Source organism: Manacus vitellinus, unplaced genomic scaffold (genome assembly GCF_001715985.3).
Source record: "Manacus vitellinus isolate BGI_N305 unplaced genomic scaffold, ASM171598v3 scaffold_0_pilon, whole genome shotgun sequence".
Taxonomy (NCBI): domain Eukaryota; kingdom Metazoa; phylum Chordata; class Aves; order Passeriformes; family Pipridae; genus Manacus; species Manacus vitellinus.
The window spans coordinates 19,392,412-19,413,657 of NW_021938789.1; the positions used below are offsets into that span (position 1 = coordinate 19,392,412).

A 21,246-nucleotide genomic window follows, 5' to 3' on the forward strand; every position below is an offset into this window, starting at 1 on the left:
TGGTGGGGAATGGGCATGAGTGAACAGAAATTCTGAGAAGCCTTCCAAGAAACACACTGACCTACAGATGAAAAAATACAGCAGTCTTTGAAATATATAAAAAAATTCAAATAACATCCTAAGCTCTCAAAACTTGTTAGCCTGCTTTGAATATCTGAAAAGTAAATCCTGCTAAATCCCACATATGCCTGCAACCAGATGTGGAGACTATAACAAAGTATAGCATTGATTTTTCGATTTTTTTTCCCTGTGTTATTTTGCTTCTAGTATTATCTTTCTCCTAACATTTCTTTAGGTTAGCATCTCTGGGGTAATTTCTTTAGTGGTGACAACAGTGAGGGTGCTGCCTTAAGCAGGATATAGCAACCATTTAAATAACACACTGCTTACAGCTCCTTAGCACAAACACAGGTAAGATGACATAGTGGTTAAACTCCTCATAGCCATTACAACTTTCCTACATTTATGCTCCATTCTAAATGCTGAATAGAGTCCTCAGGACAAAGCTGAAATGTTCAGTCTGTTGCTTAGATACTACTTTCACTGGCTTCATATGAAAAATCTATGTATACAGGCAAATAAACAGATAAGTTAATAGGCTAAACCAACAATGGACAAACATTAATCACTTCTTTTGTACTATCTTTTGTACTATATTTGGGGATGGGAGAAACAAATGTGGAACACATAGAACACTAGCGCAATGCCAAATGAAAATATCTTTGCTTTGCTGGGACACCTCCTCCATGCATAGAGATTTAGAGCCAGTCTATCCTAATGAAACAAGTTATGTGACTCTGTATTCATTCAGGTCACTTGGTTTGTCTATGTATGTTCTTGCTGTATAACACACATAAATGAATATCCTGTTTGTTTACTTATACAGGAGTCACTTAGAGTTTGTGACTTTCCAAAACCCCACCAAAATCAAGATCATACCCTAAAGTTAGAAAATCACCTTAATCACATACAACATGGGCTTTATTTCCTAACCCAGAGGAGTTAAATTTGCAATGGTTCCCATATTCGATTCTGAATGCCCAAATTATATCTAGTGAAAACCACTTTACTAAAAATAGATGCTGTTCTGTACAAGTATTAGGTTGGTTCCTCCTATGCCATTTCCTCAGTAGGGGAAAAAAAAAAGAAAATACAGAAGGGAAAAAGCATTTTGCTATGTGTTCTGCTCTGCTAATGTCCAAAAATTAATTTGTTAATTTTTTAGCACCAGTAATTCATGACTTGGAGCAGTATGCTCAACAAACTGGGTGTTATGTAAAAGCTGACAGTTACAACATCACAATACCAAAGCATTACCTCTTTTTAGTTATGGTGACTAATACTACTCGTGTGATACACATAAAAAATTATATAGGATTTTGGAGTAACTCCATTCTGCTCTGCTCAGCAAAATGAAATGGCTACACAGATTGCTGCTTTTTCCCTTTTGTTATGCTTTTGTTAATCCCCTGTAAGATAAGTGTGTACTTTCATAGGCTTTGCATTAAGAAATAATTGTGAAAGCAGCGAAACAGAGCAGAATTCAACACTCAGATTCAATACCCAATACCTCTTTGCTGGAGGAAAGAACAGACAGCAAAATAATTCTGAATTAAAAAACAGTTATGTTTTGTAAACAAATTTTCTCTATGAACTAGCTTTTAATTGTTTATTTGGTCCTGCCTTAAGCATTATTTTTTATATCAGCTTGTCATTTAGTTCATATACTTACTGCAAAAATTAAAAAAATCTGTCAAAATATTTAAAATGGCAAATCAATCTAACTATACACATTAAATGTACTTTTCATCAATTTCCACTGGCAGGTACATACTAAGCACTGACAGAATTACTTGTCTTTACATTTTTTCTATAAAGAGTCATTGTAACAATAATGACATTCCTTACATTATATACTGTCTGCAAAATTATCCTACAGTGGATTATAATTTTCCAAATATAGGTTTTGGTGAGAGAGACTGAATTGTAATGATTGATCTCTATGTTTGCTTTTATGAAATGAGCTGTGCTCAAATATTATCAGTATGTGTATTTAAAAAAAAAACCCACAACTTAATCTTCTCACCAAGTGTCACATATTAGCAGAGGTGATCAGCGTTGTTTGGGTTTGTTTTTCTGTAAAAAATATTATTAAATATTGTATTTTTATTAAATACCATGCTTGATTTTTTCCTCAACTTTTCCCTAAAATAATGAAGTATTGACAAGTGGATTTTTTTTCTAAAGAAATAGGTGGTTATTTAACACATATTTTCTACTAAAAACAAGCAAACAAATTGTTTAAGTCAAGAAAACAAAGAGACCCAAGCATTTAATCACATCTTTTTACAATTTATAATCAAACCAATCAAAATCATTTTATAAATTTTCTACTATGAACCAGATAACACTCCTTAGTTCCTCCCCCCTGCATGGAACAATACCTTCCTTGCCTTTAACTCCTGTCTGTCCCTTTCACTGTGCCATCTGACAAAGGGTTGGGGGATATTTATACAGAAAACCAGTTCAACTATTTGATGCCTATAGGCTTTCCAGAATAGGGAGAAGGCATTCATGTATCTAAATTCCTTGCTGGAAGAGAAATGTTTATTAAGCCTTCAGGTCAGATAATCTTGATGTGCCATTGAGATCCCTGATGGTTCAGGTTGCATACAAAGCAGGGAACTTTTTTTGGAGAACAAAGATTGTGTGTGAACAATTTCTCCTGCATTTTGAGGGCCTTGCCTTGGCATAGCTGGGTATGGACAGTAAAAAGAACTGTACAGCTAACATGGCTTCAGCCTCTGAAACTAGAACAAAGGAGGATCAGTGCCAAGGTTCAGGTGGAGCTTCAAGAGGGTAAATGTGTGCCCTCATCTCATACAGACACCTGTTTTAATCCAATTAGCACTGGACAACAAAATATGTTTCTCTTATGTACCCAATGCTGTACAAGAAGATTTTATTATACTATAGAAGTATATATCCCATGATAGAAAGCTATGAGAAGTAAAATCATTCCCATGGAAATTAATCTGATATTTAGAGGATCCCAGTGAGAAGGATCAAGTACATTATCCCATGCCCTCCCATTGCAGGAAGAACCAGCATGGAAAAGAGGTCATTGCAGAGGAGTGCATCATGACTTATGCCCCTCGATATCCTGTTTTAGTGATGGTGTAGAGGTACAGATGGATAGAGCTTTTGAGTGCCTGAAAGAATTACATAATATATAACTGTGGTTCTATTTACTGTAATTAAAGTAATTTGATGTTGCAGGGTTAGACGGTTCCTTTCTGGGTTTAGTATGTGATACAATATATAATATTGAAACTACCATAAATGCAGATACTTCAATTCATAACTAATAATCAGTAAAACTCTACTTCTATGCATACATTATTTACTGAACTGTATTTATACAGTTAATTAATGTTTAAATACACTGCATAACAATTTCAGATACTTTGAATAGCGTATGTTACATCCATTCTCCCTCTACACTCAGCGGAATCCCTTCCCTTTCCTATTAAACATCACTGTTCAGCAACTAAAGTAATGTCCAGACTGGTCCAGCTAAGGTCTATAGTCATATAGATAATAGCAACAATTGCTGGTTTAAATAACTATTTTAATTATAAAATTTTAAACTAACATTTTCTCTAATAAATACTGCATACAGAGTTTGAAAGTCTGAGATTAAAAGATAATGTATTTTTTTAATTAATTTTTTTTTTATAGGTCAGCAGGTTTCAGGCAAGTTGGCTGGTTTCAGTCACCCAGTTTCTCGAGATGATGCAGGTCCTGAGGAATAAATGTAAATCTGCTAGACTGTTCTGGTTTTGACTCGTGTAGAGTTACTTTTCTCTACAGTAGCTGGTATGGGGCTGTGATTTGGATTTTTAATGAAAACAGGGTTGATAACGTAGAGATGTTATTGTTATTGCTGAGCAGGACTTGTACAGCATCAAGGCCTTTTCTGCTCCTCATACTAACAGCAAAGGGACTGGGAGTGCACAAGGAGTTGGGAGAGGACACAGCCAGGACTGCTGACCCCTACTGACCATAGGGATACTCCATACCATATGGCATCATGCTCAGCATATTGAGCTGGGGGAGGAAGAAGGGGATATTTGAAATTATGGTATTTGTCTTCCCAAGTCATTGTCACATGTGATGGACCCTGTTTTCTTGGGGATGGCTGAACACCAACCTACCCAGGGGAAGGGGTGAATGAATTCCTTGTTTTGCTTTGCTTGCATGTGTGGCTTTTTCTTTAACTATTAAATTATTTTTATGTCAACCCATGAGTTTTCTCTTTTTTATCCTTTTGATTCTCTCCCCTATCCCACTGGTGGAGAAGTGAGCAAGTGCTACGTGGTAGCTGATTGGGGTTAAACCACTGCATAAACTCACCTCAGAACAAGCAGATATAGTTCATCAGGGCATTTAGGCTCCTTTTCTGCTAAAGATTGAGGATCTTTGGTTGCAAGTCCATCTTCAGAGGAAAGTTCATCTTACTTTTTTTTCAGTCAAGAGATCTATCATATCCATCAATCTATTAAAATATCAGCAGATTTTTCTATTGGAGCCAATCAGATACAGCAAAAGAGTATTCACAGTTTCCCCCTCTCCCTTGCCCCCCGCTCCCCTGACTGGTTTATTCTCTTTGGCTAAGTCTGTACTTAAATTTTTATTCATAGAAGTAGCTGTCCTTCAAGAACACATGAAATGGGCATGTATACATAATGAGAGGCACTGTAGATTTTTTATTTATTTGAACATTTATTCATTTCTCTGTTCATTCACTTTATTTGTTCATGATGTTATTCTTATGATTCCTACACTCATCCTGAATAATGTGGTCACAGAAAACTGCAGTTTAACGAAAGTATGCCAACATTTAAGCATATGAGTTGTCACTTTGAAGTCATGTATCGAGGGTCAGAGGGAACAATTTGGAAGCTAAATTATGAGGCAAATAAACCCTAATAAATTTTTCACATAACAGTCCCAGCAGATTCATCAGCCAGTATTATTTAAAATAGCAGCACATATCTTAACATACTCGATATATTGTACAAGGAATGGAAGCACAGAAATTTTTGTGGTACAAAAAAGAATGTATCCTACTATCATAACCACATATTTGATGTACCTTCTCCATGACAAAATTATACAAGACAGTGGACCAGTAAATTACAATATTCAGATGCCTGCTGTGTTTCAGCTAGTTGAACACACCTTTGCTCACTCTACTAATCAGATGTTAAACCCTTTAAATTGTGTTCTACAGAAACACTTCTAAGACATAATTTGTCTAATTATCTACTGCTTTTCTACAGGAGATCAGAGACAGCTCAAACCACAAGGCAGTATAAGAGGTCTCGAGGAGAGTTTTACCACTGGTAGAGTTTGCTTGAAATGACTGAGTAGATGTTTCAGGCAACCCTTTTGTGACAGGACAGTAAAAAGTTGACGTGACATGTTTGATATAATTTCCTTTGGCAAATAATAGAAACCCTTTGAAAATGAAATAATTTCCACTTTCAAAAACCATCTGTTCAGAAGCTCTCTGTCCTTGAAGACAAGAGTCTTAAGAATTCACCATCTGGGCTGAATTCGTTGTATTCGTAGGGAATAATTCAGGCCATTTACACTAGTCATCTGCTACAGGAAAATATCCACGTATTATAATAGATATATATATATTCTACCAGTGACCCATGTAAGTTAGGTGCAGTCCTATCATGGAGGTAGGCATCAAGATTGAGTTCTGAAGGGCATTCCAGCGTTAAGGGAAGATGTTTTAGGGTGAGAGAGCGTTAAGGCTTAAATGAATGCAAACATACAATGATGAGGAGCCAAATCCAGCAGCAGTTAATTTCCCAAGCAGAGACAGTTCAATGGGGACAGAGACAGCTGCTAATAATATTTTTCTATTATTATTAATTATATTTTAAAAGAAACAAGAAACTGATTATTTGCAACCAAACACAGCTCTTGGTTAATCTTTTTTTTTTTTTTTTTTAACTCTCCAAATTAATCTAAGAGCTTTTTTGTCAATCTGGGCAAATCTGGAAGAGATTTAGAAACAAATTCAGGGAATCTTTGATTATGATTTTCTGTATATGATTTAGTACTCTGCCTTCATGTGCAAAATCAAATTAAAATAACTTTTACTTAATTTCAATATATCACAACATCTTGGGATGATATATACTTCTTGTGTCCATCAGAAACTTCTTGATGATGTGTGCAGCAACATCTCATGTCTCCAAGTTGTTATGAATCAGGCAATATTCCTGGTGTGCTAACCAACAGTGAGAGATGATAATTCTGTTCATGTATTAGGGATTAATCTTCTACTGCAGTAAGGAATGTATCTAAAATGTACAAGATTCACCACACACACCAGCCTAGCACTTGTTAGAGTATACACACAGATGGCCAGCCCTGGCATGGAGTTACACTAGCAAAATAATAACACAAGAAATAATAACATACTACAAAGAGCTATAAGGGGGGAACACATACATAGAAATCTAATTCTGACATGGCTACATTAACAAGATAGCAACATAAGAAGTAGCAGAAATGAGAACTGATTGATAACAAAAAGGGGTCACTAACTTAAAGGAATTGCTGATGGAGCTAGAAATTACCAGTGCAAACATATCACAAACACTGAAGAGGTATAAAGGAGCAAAATTAGGGACAACAGGAAAAAGTAAGTAGGAACAGCCTGTTTATTTGGGAGTGGATGAGGGTGGTAAAAGGAAAAAATTGAGAAGTTAAAAAGGGAGAAAAAGGGAATGTAGGCAGAAGTGTATCATTTAACTAGCTGTTTAGGGGTATCTGTTGGGCAGTCTTCTGTTGATCCCTCTTGGAGAAGGAAAATAAATCTATTATTGATCTGATGATATGTGTGTCTGATGTTTTTCTGGGGTAAGTGGGGATACTTGAGGTGTTTTTTCTAAAACTGGTGAGGGAATAAATGAAGGAGATGTACCAACAGCTGTGGTGTTGAACTTTTAGCAGAATTCATATTCAGTTGAGCATCTAAGCTCACAATAGCCAGCAAGCTAAAAAAGCCATTTCTAAATAGTGAGAAACACTCAGTCCCTTATGCTAAGCCAAATTCAGTATTCAGTATTCAGTATGGTTGTTAGCTGCCAAAACCACTTGTCACTTACCCATATTAGCATGGAAGTAGTGATGCCACATATTTACTTAACCATGTAATGTTTATATGGGAGGGGGAAACCCAGAGGAGACTCAGATTCAGTTATGTTCCTTACCCGAATTAGACCCACATCTTCCTCAGCACAATAAGAAATTATATCATGTGGAAGTCTCCTGATCTCTTCTGGTATATTTTAGGTAAAATACTTATATAATTACTGGATCAGAATTAATGTTTCAAGTAATCTATTTATGCTTAGAGTTACTCAGATAGCTCACCAGGGTTATATGGAAATTTGGAGTATATGAAATCTGAATGTGCAAACTTCATAGTCAAAACTCAAGTACCTGTGTGGTTTTTGTATGCACTAAAGTTCCAATTGTGATGTCAAAGGTCCCAAATATCTTGTCCTGAGTACAGGTAACTTTTGGGTTGGGTTCATAATTTCTTGGAATCTGCAGGAATTTTATGCCTTGCTGATAACAGCTGAAAGTCTTACAGCCGTTTTCTGAAACAGAAGACAACATACAACACAGAATTTGCTGTACAATACAGAAGCTTAGCACATGCTGTTTACAGTTTTACACTACCTTCAGTATCATAAGGCCCCAGCGAATGATGCATGCTTTAGAAGCTCTGAGAATTTCTACAGCTTTGTGGTTTTAAGTGGTCTATGATTGTCCTGCTGTGAAATTACAGAAACAGCATACTTTGTAGCAAGCTCCATTTTAAGTTTTTCCCCTTCCACTTGTAAAGGGAACCAAATAACACTTCATTTATTGTCTACTGAATTAAACAGTTGTAGAATTACTATAGTGTTCCCAGTGGCTTCCATGGTTACTGTCTACAAGCTGATAAAACTGAAATCTTCTCATAATGTCCTGCTGGGAGAGAGGCTTGGGGTTTGTGTTGATCTGAGCATTTTCTATACCTGCTATACTTTTTGCTTGCTTTTTGTTCAACCAACAATCTTTTGTGCTGCATGACCACTTCCTATAAGAAAAGCAGAAAATCTAATTTTAAGTGTTCACTTAAATGTGGGAATGATAGACTCAATAAAATAGACCTGCTTAGATATTTCAGTGTACTGTACAGGCCTTGATATTAAACCCTTATGTCTCATCTCAGACATTTACTTTAGTCAAGTTATTGGCAGTTTTGCCAATAAAATTTTTCTCAACAAAATGTTGAGATTTATCTTGACATTAGAAAACAGAAAATGTGTTTGCAGACCTACAGCACATGTGCCATGTAGAGAGGTTGAGACATCATACTCTGACAAAGAGAAGGTTAATGAGCAATCTAATAGTAGCCTACAACTTTCTGAAGCAGATACAAAATTGCAGAGACAAACTCCTCAGCTGTGGCAAATGGCACAAGAGGCAATAGCCAGGTTGGACATCAGAAGAAACTGTAACAGGTTGCCCATGAATGATGTGGACATACTAGGAAGTTTTCAAGACTTGGCTAGACAAACCCATGGCTGACATAACTCAGTGCTGGGGATAGTAAGGCTCTGATGGGGTGGCTGGACAAGCGTCCCTCTGATGTTCCTTCCAAACAACATTTCTCTGACTCTGTGATGCAATTCTGTCATTCTCCCTTCTTAAGTCAGTGGAAATGCTTGTGCAAAAGTTTTGTGGGTTTTTTCCTAAAAATCGGTAACTATGCTAATTGTTAAAATAGTTTAGCAGAACTATATATTTTTTCTGCAAAAAGTAAGCGCATAGATGAAGGGCAACAAGGACTCTTGTACAATAAAGCTGTACATAAAAAGTACTGCTGCAGACAGACAGAACACTGCAACGAAAACGTGTTCTGAGTGTCCCTCCTTTCTTGCATCCACTTCCCCCAACCATATAATGTAATATTTTACTGTTAGCATAGAGGAACTACCTGCAACTATGCATCCAGGGGTAGCCCAGTGCTTAATGGCCAGTCACTGAGTCCACACTGCCACAAGCAGTCTGTGGGCTGTACAGAGAAGGTGTGCATATGGTGCAGTGTTCTTCAGTTTCGTAGGAAGAATGAAATAAAACCTATGGGAATAAATCAAGTTGGAATTCACCAAGACAGCAAAAATCATTAGCCTAAATAATTAATTTTTCCTTGGACAAAATGTAGCATTAGTGCAATGTAGTTTGTGCATTAAACATTGCTTGGGATAGTGATTTTACAGGCATGATTTATGGGATCAGTAAGCAAAGATTACCTGCTATGCTTGTAAATCTTTACATTGGATTGATAGTTTACGAAAATAGCTTTAAAAGTAAATAAGGGCGTACTTCATGATTCCCTTAGGGATAGGTATGGACTTGCTGAAGAGAAGACACCTCCAAGAGACCTTTCAGAGCTTTAGCAAGGAAAAGCTTTTGGATTCAAGTAGAGTTCTTCACTGGATAAATATATCTACTGCTCTAAATATGCATCTCATGAAGAGAAAGTTGGGTACTGAATAATGAATTCTGCCCAAGCCTCGAGCTTTGTTGGACTTTTCCCTAAATATTTCTGATGAATGGGTAATGCTGCACTAAAGACATAGATTAGAAACTGACTGATCCCCTTCACAATAGTGACCTCAATTTTGTAGATGCTAAGATTCACAAACCAATCAAGCAGTCTCCTTCTTTTCATTAGAGACAAGCATTTATTTTACTTCTGATTTGTATTTATTTCTTCCCTGGGATCTTTTTAGATTATAGCACCAAATAAAACAATTTTCCCTAAGGTATATTGTGATTTCTCAGCTTCTGAAGCGAGAAAGGTGTAGAGGAGGCTATGGCATGAGTTAATTTATTTACAAGTACCTGTTTCTACTGATTAATGTTTGTCTGAACCAGAAGGAGTCGGCTTTCAAGTTTAGTCATTAAAAATGTGAAAGCAATTTTGCTAACACAAACTTTTCTTTCTCAGGCATGTCACAGCTATTTCAAACTGTGAAAAAAAAAAAAAAGGAGAAAAATAGAAATTAGAAAACTGTCCATTTTTCTGTCCTTAAACCTAAACCCTGCTGTTGACCAGCCATATGGACAGACATCTCAGGCCTTGATATTCCTACAATCCACCCACTGATATTTGCCAATGATCCAAGTCTGCTGTAGTGCAACTCAGAGTAAAATCCAATCTTTTTTTGCACTAGTTTCCCATCCTGAGCACTAGAATGGTGTTTAGTATCATTCTTGGAGGGAAGAGTAATTCCCCTTACTGCAGGAACTTGTGGATGAAATCATAGAATCACAGAATCATAGAAATTGTACATTCTGCACCAGCGTGGAGGACAGCCTACTCGATCAATGCTCCCCATGCTCCCCATTTAAAATTACAGGCTGGATTGACAGACATTATAGATGGTATGGCTTGACCAGGGTTACTCAAATACACTGATTTACATACAATGAGAATGCAGTTGTAAGAACATACGGTGAGGGAGGCATTGCTACCATACAGTTCTGTTGTAAATGTGTATTGCACAATAAAATATAAGTGTATAATGAACAATATCAAATGATCTGGTATCTGGGGGCCCAGCCTGCCCATGGTTGTCCTTCCAGGACTCCCTGAACTGACTGTTTCTACTCCTGTAAAACCCATTCATTTGACAATAGGTGGTATTGTGGTGCCTAAACGGTTTCCCAGTGCCACTCACCAGAGGTGAGAAGGAGAAGAGATGGGTGATGTCCACCATGCTTCCTTGCTTCAGGATCTACTACTGGCACATCACTCCTCAGGATAATGCAGGACCCTGTGAAGAACTTCTTTTTGGGGGAGATTAAGATACAGGGAAGGGAATCAGTGAATCTAAGATGGACAGTGGATAGGAGCAGTGTAGTGACAGAGCGGGAAGATAAAGGACTGCAGAAGAAGAGAGGGAGTGGCAAAAAAAATTATTCCATTTCTTATGCATTGAGTAATTTTCGACTCTAGTTCACCTGAATCGTGCAATGTCTAGATCCAATCAGCCAAGGTACAAAACTTTGGCTTAGGTGGTTGTGGAAATTCAGTGTTGTGAGAAAGAACTGTGAGGAAGTGTGTAGCAGAATCATAAGGAAAAATATAGAAACATAACATTCTAAGGGGAAACACAAGGAGTTGGAGGACAGCAACTGGAGACTGAGAAAGACCATCCAGCAAAAGCTCTTTGGGTGTCTCCTTGGCATAGCCTAGCGGCTCACTGAAGCCCTTAGACATCTCTTACATCCATTAGACAGTGAAGTGACTGCTTTATACATTGAAAGCAGACATATTTCGATCACAGCATCTCTTTGTGCATGCCTAATTGTGTCTGAACAGCATGACAGGGTTACAAGAGCATCATAAGTCATCACAAGTAGAAAAATCCTAAGGACTGGTCCCAGCCTATCCACCAACCAGACTGATTAGCGAGAGATAAAAAGAGAGACAAATCTCCCTTTGTTCCTTGTGCACTTTTCCAAAAGTTTTAATAATATTGGGATATGTGCTGATATCTATTATATTCCACTTGATATACAGTTTATGAACAGTTGAAATGGTATCCACCATCACTATCAGGAACTTATATGTTCTCAGTTTTCACAGTGAACAATAACAGCTCTACCCTAACACCAGTGAATCTAGTGAAAGGATTTCTATTGACTTGAATGGAGGCTGGAGCAGTATCCAAATGAGGTAGAAAATTATTTTCTCTGTTTAATGTTTATTAGAAATTAATCTAAAGAACAGCTGACTTTAAAAGAAAATAATGAAAATAGTTCATTCAGTCTAATTTCCCTGATGATATAGAAATATTTGTCTAGGATCAGATTAATTAGTATGAAACATTTGGATAGACTGAAAATCTTATTTTTCCTTTTCCTTGCTATTTGATTTCAGTTCAAATTCCTTAATAATGGAATGCAACTTTATAAAACGCGCACTGCATGCAAAAAGGGATAAGCAAAATAATACAAGCATTTCTGTGATGAAGGCATTGACCCAGTTCTTTGTGTTTGTATTCAAAAGTATAAAGAATAGTGCAATTTCCTCTTCTCCATACTTCTAACTAACACAAAGCTATGCAATGCTTTTTCAGTGATCCAAGCTAACTGAAATCTGAGACATAGCAGCTTAAGTTAGCTTTGAACTCCTGAAATTGGAAACAGCCTACTCCTGTAATTTGATTCTTTCTGGACATCTTATCTACTTGTGCCTATGCCTACACCAAATTTGCTATTTACCAGTGATTTATTTGTAAATCTGGTCCACTTAAGCACATCCTAGGACATACTGAGGTAAAACAGAAAAATATCATCTAGTTCTCCAAAAGTTTTATGAATGTTGAGTTCAAACTTTCCCTCAAATTTCCAACACTTAGGTTGTTTCTGTTCATTCAGATGGAATGGGAATTTGTGTCTCTGTTCTGAACAAATACCATCAAAAAGATCACTTGTGCATCTATTTGTTAAAATGGAATACACCCTATCAAGGACAAAGTACTTACCATAAATAGTAATAAACAGAATATCAAGAGCATGTGATGGATTAACTATTGTAAAGAATTGCTGCTGACCATGCACATTGTCTTGTCACACTGGACTGCAGGATATATATATTAATGGAGTTTACTGCAAAAACATTTCTGGATCTCATTGGACTGATTACTACCTACAGAAATAGACTGAACAACAGAGTTACAGATATTTGATTATTTAAAACACTACAGACTATTTATAAAATGAAGCCCTTCATTGAATTAGCTCACAAGTGGGTTTAGATCTGGCACAAATACCTCTACTGCTCTCAGCTGCCTCACACAAGATGCATTCCTCATGTCAATAAACTGTGTAATTATTTCCCAATGCTGCTGTAGTTTATGCCTCCCATATTTTAAAACCAAGACTCCTAAGCAAGGAATGGGAGTGGTCACATTTGTTCATACCTATAGAGGCCTTGGGACATCTATGTTTTCCACTCTTCAGCTTGCTCCCTGAAGGTTTTAATGAGGATCATCAAAGGAAGAGAGACAGACACTCTGCCTGAGATCTTTAATTTTTTCCCCTCCCTACACTAGGAAGTTGTGATCACTGGGAAGAAGTGAGGTGTACAGTGACAGGGAAAAAGCAGGGAAAAGGCAGAGGACGAGAAGAACATGGCAAGCAGTAGAGCATCTTGCTGGCTGGAGGCTGCCTGCCTGGCTCCACTAGATTATGTCATTCACATAGTCCATCATTAGTCATTAGGGCCATCCCATCTGATATGAAGTCCACTGGGTTTAAAGACTGGAGACATGCATATGGGGGGATCTTGTGTCCCAATTAAAAGAAAACTTACTAATTTGGGAAAGGACTATTTTGTGACTTGCCTTTAGGCTCCATCATCTGAGTGTCTGTTAGTTTTTAAGGAATTAAGCTCTCCTCACAGCATCTTTATGAATTGTGAAAGTATCATTATCTTCACTGAGAAGTCTCAGGGCCAGATGCTGAAAGATGCCTGCATCTAAAGCAATATGGGATATGTCACTAAGCCCCTTTAGGATTCAAAGCCCAAGTTATTGCCCAATGTGTCTGATAGGAAATCCAGCAAAGTGCCCGAGCTGAATTCATGTGGACCAAGTTTCAATCCAGTGTATTAACCACAATTCCTTTTTTTAACAGACAAAACCTTATCCCCTTAACTCCTTGAGCTGCTTGAAAAATTTTGGTAAACACTTGTAAATAATTTATGCACCAACTGATGCTTTTAGCTTCACATCGTCTGGTTCATTCACATCTGAATGCAGGACATTACATGCATAGGGATTTGTAGGCACCAAGGATATTATAACTGTTGCCATGCATTGTATTTGCATGTCTACTTTCCTTAAATGTGCAACATTGTTTTGTTAAGCAATCAGAATGCAAATATCCCTGGCACAGCTAGAAAACATTCAAGTGCCCAAGTACACAAACTATGCAATAAAGTACACAAAGCCCAACAAGATCATTAGTCCCATACTGCAGTGATAACAGAGTAAAGTGCCTTCTGTGGTGCACTAGTTAGGCTATACAGAGGGAAAGCTTTGCAGTGTTTTAATGCAATGATATTTTTAATGCAATTGTGTGCTGCTACTGCAGTCATATTTCACCAGCATAAGCTGCTTTGGGAAAGAGACATTATTCACTGCTTGTACATTGCCCAGGTATCATTCTTGATTAGCCATTAGGCACTGCATAGCAATGATGAGGGTGACGATAATAACTAAAAGAATAAGAATTATGGTCTTTTGTCAGATGAAAGCCCCACCTAGCTCTGTGTTCGTTTTCTGATAGTGGTTAGAATTGCATTTTTAAGCAAAAAACATGAGGAACCAGGCATGTATAGAGTGACTCTTTCCCTGGTATGGCCTTTGAGTTTCCAGCAATGAGTGGTAAGGACGTAAAATCTGGAACTAGGCTGTAGAGATCCTCTAGCAGTTTGTTTTGCACCATGGTCTCCCTTGTAACTTAATGACTCAAAATCAGATAACTAGCAGTCTATCATTAGTGAACCTACCTTCAGCATCCCTGCCAGTACATACACACACACACATACACACACACACCCACATATATATATACACACACACATGCACAGAAAGAACAAACATACACTGTCCAGTATATGCCACCTACCATTAAAGGAAGATGTAGATCTTCAGTATAGTTGTCTGAAAGATCTACTGCGAGAAAAGTTAGTTTTAAAGAAAAAGTCACCCTGTCATATCATGGTGTTAAAAACTATGTCAAACCTTCTTTGAGACAGGGGATGGACTAAATGGCCTCCCAGTGTTCTTTCCTGCAGTGATTTTTTCATGAATCTGTGACTATTCAGCTGCTATAACAGTTAGAAAGTTTTAATTGGTCTGAAATAGGAAAATGCCTTTCATTCTGCTTGATCATGTAACACACGCAATATTTCATCTGGTGGAACCAGACGAAGGACCTGTAAGAACTGTGGTCACATGGGGACCATAGCTCTTCAGTAAGCCACAGTCATAGCTTAGGAGCTGAACATACATCTCCTGGCCAAGAGCAGCAGGGAGAGAGACATGATTTATCTTAGCAAAAACATCTCTACATTATTCACTGAACAAAGGTTGTGGGTCCAGTGGACACTTATGTGGAGATTCCTGCTGCACTTCAGGGTATTCTTAGCCACTAACCTTAGCAACTGATCTGAGCCTCCTCCTTTGCAGCAGGACCCAAGTAATAATCAGACTGGTGTGCTGGAAACACAGAATGTAAGCATATAGGCAGGGATGGCTGTGAAGCAAATTGCAAAGCGCTCCATTAAGCATGTCACCTCTGCCCTCAGAAATTCACATCTCCAGAGTGATTTTCTCTTTTGACAAGTGGTCCTCTTTATAAGGCAGGAAGCATTAGGTGTGCTCATATCTCAGTCAAAGGGTTTCCTATGCAGTTCCAACAGTTATTCAGCAGTACTCATTATGCAGGTGAGATATATCGCAGTGCTGCTACTCTGCAACACTCTGCAGATCTCTATGCACCATGTGCACAATGTCTGAAATATAAGCAAATTTATGCTGCACTCATCCTTTTTGTGGTTATTAGTGTCACTTAGTATCATCTTCCTTCAACAAATTGACTCACTAAGCAAAATGCACAAGTGCACTTTAAAGTGGATCACATTGTCACGCCTGCTTCTCCTGAAGAGCCAAGTGTCATTACTACTTTTCACAAGGAATAACTGCCTAAACTGTTTCACATTCTGCAGTGCATCAACACTGCTCTTCCTCCATTCAGTTTGCAATTCAGAAGAGCAATGGAACAGTAATGCATGACTATCACATCGTTCTACAATGGAGAGATAAAATCTAGTGCTCACTTTATGCCTCTTTAAACATTAGGGTATTCTCTTTCTGGAGTCTTTTCATTGAGATATGCAGTGGTATCACCTCTAAGGCCTTGATCATATTTCAGGTGTCAATAAGGTATTTGCATTAAAACTACTACCTTTTACTCACAAAACATATTAGAAGTTTCTCTCTCAAAACTACTGATGAGATAACATATAATCCTAACTGCACAGTCAGGTGTAGACCAAAAGGACTAATGATGGCCAAGTGCTGATAGAATTTTATTTCCAAAATATTTTCACATTGTTCACTAGCACTCCTTCTTTCTCCGTGTGCTGTATTTTCCAGAAGGCAAGTGGAGTATCAAAAAAATGCAACAAGGGTTCAGACTCTTAAATGGTAAGATTATTACTAAACCCATGAATTTAGAACCAGAAACCAAGAAATGAAATATGAGGAGCAAGAAGAATTTTGGCTAAGCAGCAGAGTGAGAAGAGGTGTTAAAGGTTAAAATTGAGAGCAACCAACAATCTACTAAGCTGAAGAGCAAAGCCAGAGCCCAGTAAAACTCCATATCATACATTTAGAGCTCAGATAACAAGCTGCTAGTGCTTGAGCTAGACAAACTGTGGCCACTCAATGTCCAGGGATGAGGGTTAAACTAACTGGAAAAAAACCAAAGGAATAAAGTTCTAGCCAGGGATTACATTTTGCAACCACACATTGAGAGAGCTTCTTACGCTTGATTGCTACAGCTGTCTCTACCCAGAACTATATGTGGGTCACCAGTCTTCTGGGAGACTGCCTGTGGTAGTCTGGTGGCTTTTTGCACTTGATTGTTTAGGAGTGCTTGTCAAGAGGCTGTCAGGAAAATCACCAAAGTACAAAATTGAGCTCAGATCTCAGTGACTTTTGATAGGACTGACCTTTGTGCTTTTGAAAATCTACCCCCTGTTCTCTGCAAAGCAGTGGCTTCCCATGTGGTCTGTTATACTCACAGCTATGAGTGTTTGGTGTTTGTGACCTCTTTTCACCCATTATCACTTCACCTAATGTCATGGCAAAAGAATGGTAATGATTTTTTGTTTTTGCAATAGTAATTAAAATGCTACCTTAGCAGAGGGTACGTGTTGGCCAAGATCTTTATTATGCAACTGTATGCAGATCTCTGTGAATTGCATCATTCATCTAGTTCAGTGATGCAGCACCAAGGTCACTGGGCAGTTTTAAGCTGATGTAGAGACCATAAGTCTAATAAATGTGTTTGGTAATCACAGCAAACATATTGTCATTGCCACAGATGTTATTCTTTCAAAATCACTTGGCAAAAAACTAAAACACAGATGCTGTGCGTGCTTTTACCTCTTCTAAGAATGCACCATCAGGACCATTGAGGAGGTGAGACTGTTTAAGCAGAGAAGTCATGGTCTACAGCTGCAAAATTGGTACTTCTCATAGCACCATTGCAGTTTGCTTAGAATAAACAGGCAAGAGACTAACTGAACATGGAATCAGTGAAAGGCAAATTTTGACAGAGCAGAATTTAAAAAGGAACATATCCATTAGTAATGCCATCACAGGTAGAGATCAATTTCTTATTACAATGATCTAGGCAGGTTGACGTTAATTATGCAGTTAATTTTTGTAGCCATTATGGTGCAGTAACCCATTACTTGCTGATCCAGTAGCCTTTTGTTTTCTGACAGAAAATACATTAACCAGTAAACGCATCGTGTCACCATGCAGTGATTCTCCACAGAGCTTATCAGATGCTGCAATTGCTAATTTATTTGAAAGGATATGCATCATCTCCCAGGCTGAGTCAACAGATTGCTGATATTATGCTGTTATTGTGCCCTCAAAAATAACATAAACTTGTTGGAGCTCCAGTGTCTTGCAACTTGTCATATATATGCTTTTTTTTTCACATATGCATATGTCTATCATATATATGTATATCCTTAGCTACCAGGCATGAAAACAGGATGACCACGAAATATGCTCTTGACAATAAGGGAGTAAAAAGGAAATTTAAAACAGGTACAATTTCTTGAATTCTTCTATCATTTATACTTATTATTGATAGAAATAAAGATGAGTAATTCAATAGTACTGTAAAATTCCCTCAAGATAATTCAGTGAACAGAAAATGCCAACATGTGAAGATGGCTGTTTAGCAAGGAGCTGAAAAAAACATGGTGGCAAGAAAGGTCTAAGTCAAGACACAGATCTGTCATGTCTCATACGCAAATGACATAAACAGCGTAGTCATGAAATGAGGTCACTGCTTTGTATATAAACCTTCTGTGTCTTCTAAGCTAAGAAAAGCAGAAAAATATTACCCTTTGCTAATGCTTTTTCACCAGGAAATGCAGCATGTGTCCAATTCGATGTGTCAGCAGCTTTCAGTCCTCAATTCAGCTTACCGACAGTTAAACCATTCAAGGTCTGTATCGTAACCTATTAGAGATGATGTGACAAGATGATTTTTGATAAATAGTGGAACCTTGGTACTACAGAAATGGCCCTTGACTTGCCAAGGAGACCAGGTCTCTTGACGTAACCTGATGTTTTCTAAGCAGCTGCTAGTCAGATATAGCAATTTTATTGTCCTTCCATACTCAGCTACATGCTAAGGTCTCCTCTCATTCAGAATATGTTCACTTTCATACCCTCCTGTATTTAATTCCAATGGAATAGCAAAATGTTTATCTTACACCAGAATTCTGCAAGCTTCTTTCTGAGGGTCACCTGAAATACACCTGGCACACGAGAAGTGCAGTGGAAGACAGGCAAACACTTTGTCTCCTACACCTCCGCCATACTGCCTGTGTCCAACACTGATATCACCATTTGAATTAACAGAAAGGACCTAAGTAAGTGCCCATGTTTGTGTGTGAATGCACATTCAGAACTGAACTTTCATGTGCATGCTACAAAGAACAAGAAACCAAAGACAAATTAGGAACCTTGTGATTTTTTTAACTCTTTGGGGTGGGAAGCATGAATTTAAAATCAGTATGTGACTCGCTACTATTTTATAATCTTCTCTTTGGCAAGTTGAAAGTAACAGTTTGCCAGGCTTGTATTTAAACTTTCATGGAATGAAATGTGGGGAAGTTAAATATGATGGCTGAGGCAAGAGAAAATACAGGAAAGATAGATGGTGTTGGGAAAGTTTGTCCAGAGAGTCAGAACAAGAGTTTATTAGCAAATATTATTTTGATCTAAGATCTGTTTAAACCATTTATTTTTGATGAAGTACCAGTTTGTGATAGTGACCATAATATTTTTAGATTCAGGAAGCACACACAGGAATAACAGGGCCAAAAGCACCACCATGGCTGTGCTAACCTTCAGAAAGAAGAGCTAGGAAAAATGAGGAATCTTATTTCAAAGAAGTAGAAGAAAGACACCTAAGAGAGGTAAACCCTATCAGTCAGCATAGAGACCCCTGCAGGACACCATACTGGGAGCACAGCACCAGCATGTACCACTCACCGGAAATCCCTTGGGAACAGGTAAAAGGAAATCGGCACAGCTAAACAAAGTAAAGCAGGGGAAGTTACCAGAGTTAAGGAGTTAGCATTCAAAATGATGAAGACATGTCTCAGTGAAGAAAAGAAAAAAGTTACAAATCCTGAGAGAATAAACATAAAACTATAATTAGGCTACCATTTGCTTTGTAAATGTTGTGGCAAAATTTCAAGGTGTTCATTTTTCCCCATAAGTAATTTGTCTTGTCTATGACAAGTCAAAAGACAAATTAGTGGCTTAATTCACTGTTTTCCCTGCCATTCATATCATGCAGATCAGGATGAGAATGAAGTGCTGCAGAATCGAGCCATTTTATACTTGTTTTAGTCAGTATGAATGATAATAGGAAATGTAGGACAAAAATGGATCTAAACATTTCTGAACCATTTTTTCTGAACTCTACAACAAGTGCAACCACACAAATCTTTCCCCATTGAGACATCAGAATGCCATTAGTGTATGGTAAATCAAACCATCTGATTTTTATATCCATACCCTGGAGTCACTTTATATGTTTATCTGTGCCTCATTACTGGCAAATTTACTCCCTGATACAACAGGGCCAAATCTGTCATGCTCATAAATGCTGATCTTCCAAGTTCACGCACTTCCCACTTACATGCAACTAGATCCTGCCTAGTTATAGCCACAATTTGCTTAAGGGTCATACCTCCAACTTTGCCTCTCTGTGCCTGTTTTTGTAGCCTTGCAGCAAAGAAATGGATAAATGCAGCATTTTTTCCATAAATAAGTTGTGATTTTTTAAGAAATCGGATGAGTATACATTATCTTTTGTTTACTTCTCATGACTTGTACTCTGAACTAATTCCATTGGAGTTGGATAAAATGAATTCCAGAATGGTTTGCTTTAGAGTTCTTAAAAAAACCAAATATGACAGCAATGGGAAATATTTTTTACCAGAGGCTCTTTCAATTCAGAAACAGAATCACTAGCTTGAGGACAAACAGATCATGTAATTTAGCTCTGACCTGAAAAGAATTAGAAACACAATTAATTTTAGGTATTCTTGAGCAGTTTTGCCATACTAAACTTCTGCATAAGTGCTTGCAGTATCAGAACACTCTGTCTCAGAATCACTGGTCCTCTGTCTAGAGAAAGAAATATTTTGAAAGCAATTCACCAAAGCATTTAAAATAATCTATAAATTGGAGGATAATCAAGATCATAAAAATATACATCAAGAAGAAAGACACCCTTAAACACTAACGAAATAATCTGCTGCCAGTTATTGCCTTCACATTTCCATTTATTTCAACTATTTGTTTTTCCTATCTCTGTCTACATCTACCTTCATTTTCTCTACTACTGCATACTTGATTTTGTTCTTGTTGTAACTGCACACAAATCTCCAATTCCTCTTGATGGCTTGATACTTCTAATATTATATTTTGAAACTTCCTCTTGTGCATTCTGTGCTTCATTGCCATTATCAAAATGTTTGGTTTCTGCAAAACTAAATAGATTTTTGGGGGGCAGATAAAATTATGGAGGTTTGTACTTTCCTTGCTCAAATACAGTTCTGCCTTTCAGAGACTTTTTAGGAGTTGTCTGTACTTTGCGTGGTGCTTTTCTGCAGTTACAGCAGGCAGTGGTTTAGTGGCAATTTTAAAATATAACATTACTGTGCATTACAAACAGTACAATGATGTTTTGGACAGCAACACCTCTTAAAAAAAAACAAACAACAAAACAACAACATGACATTCCCAG

At 37.5% G+C, this 21,246-nt stretch overlaps 1 long non-coding RNA gene across 1 annotated transcript; it reads right to left on the reverse strand.

Moving 5' to 3' along the window:
• Window positions 1–3,643: 3,643 nt before the first annotated feature.
• LOC108638926 lies at window positions 3,644–10,051 on the reverse strand. The gene is made up of 5 exons (XR_001920154.3): window positions 9,994–10,051; window positions 9,083–9,225; window positions 7,534–7,694; window positions 4,417–4,558; window positions 3,644–3,804 (listed from the first exon to the last, which is right to left on the reverse strand). It is a non-coding gene; the product is annotated as an uncharacterized LOC108638926 (long non-coding RNA).
• Between the last annotated feature and the right edge of the window lie 11,195 nt (window positions 10,052–21,246).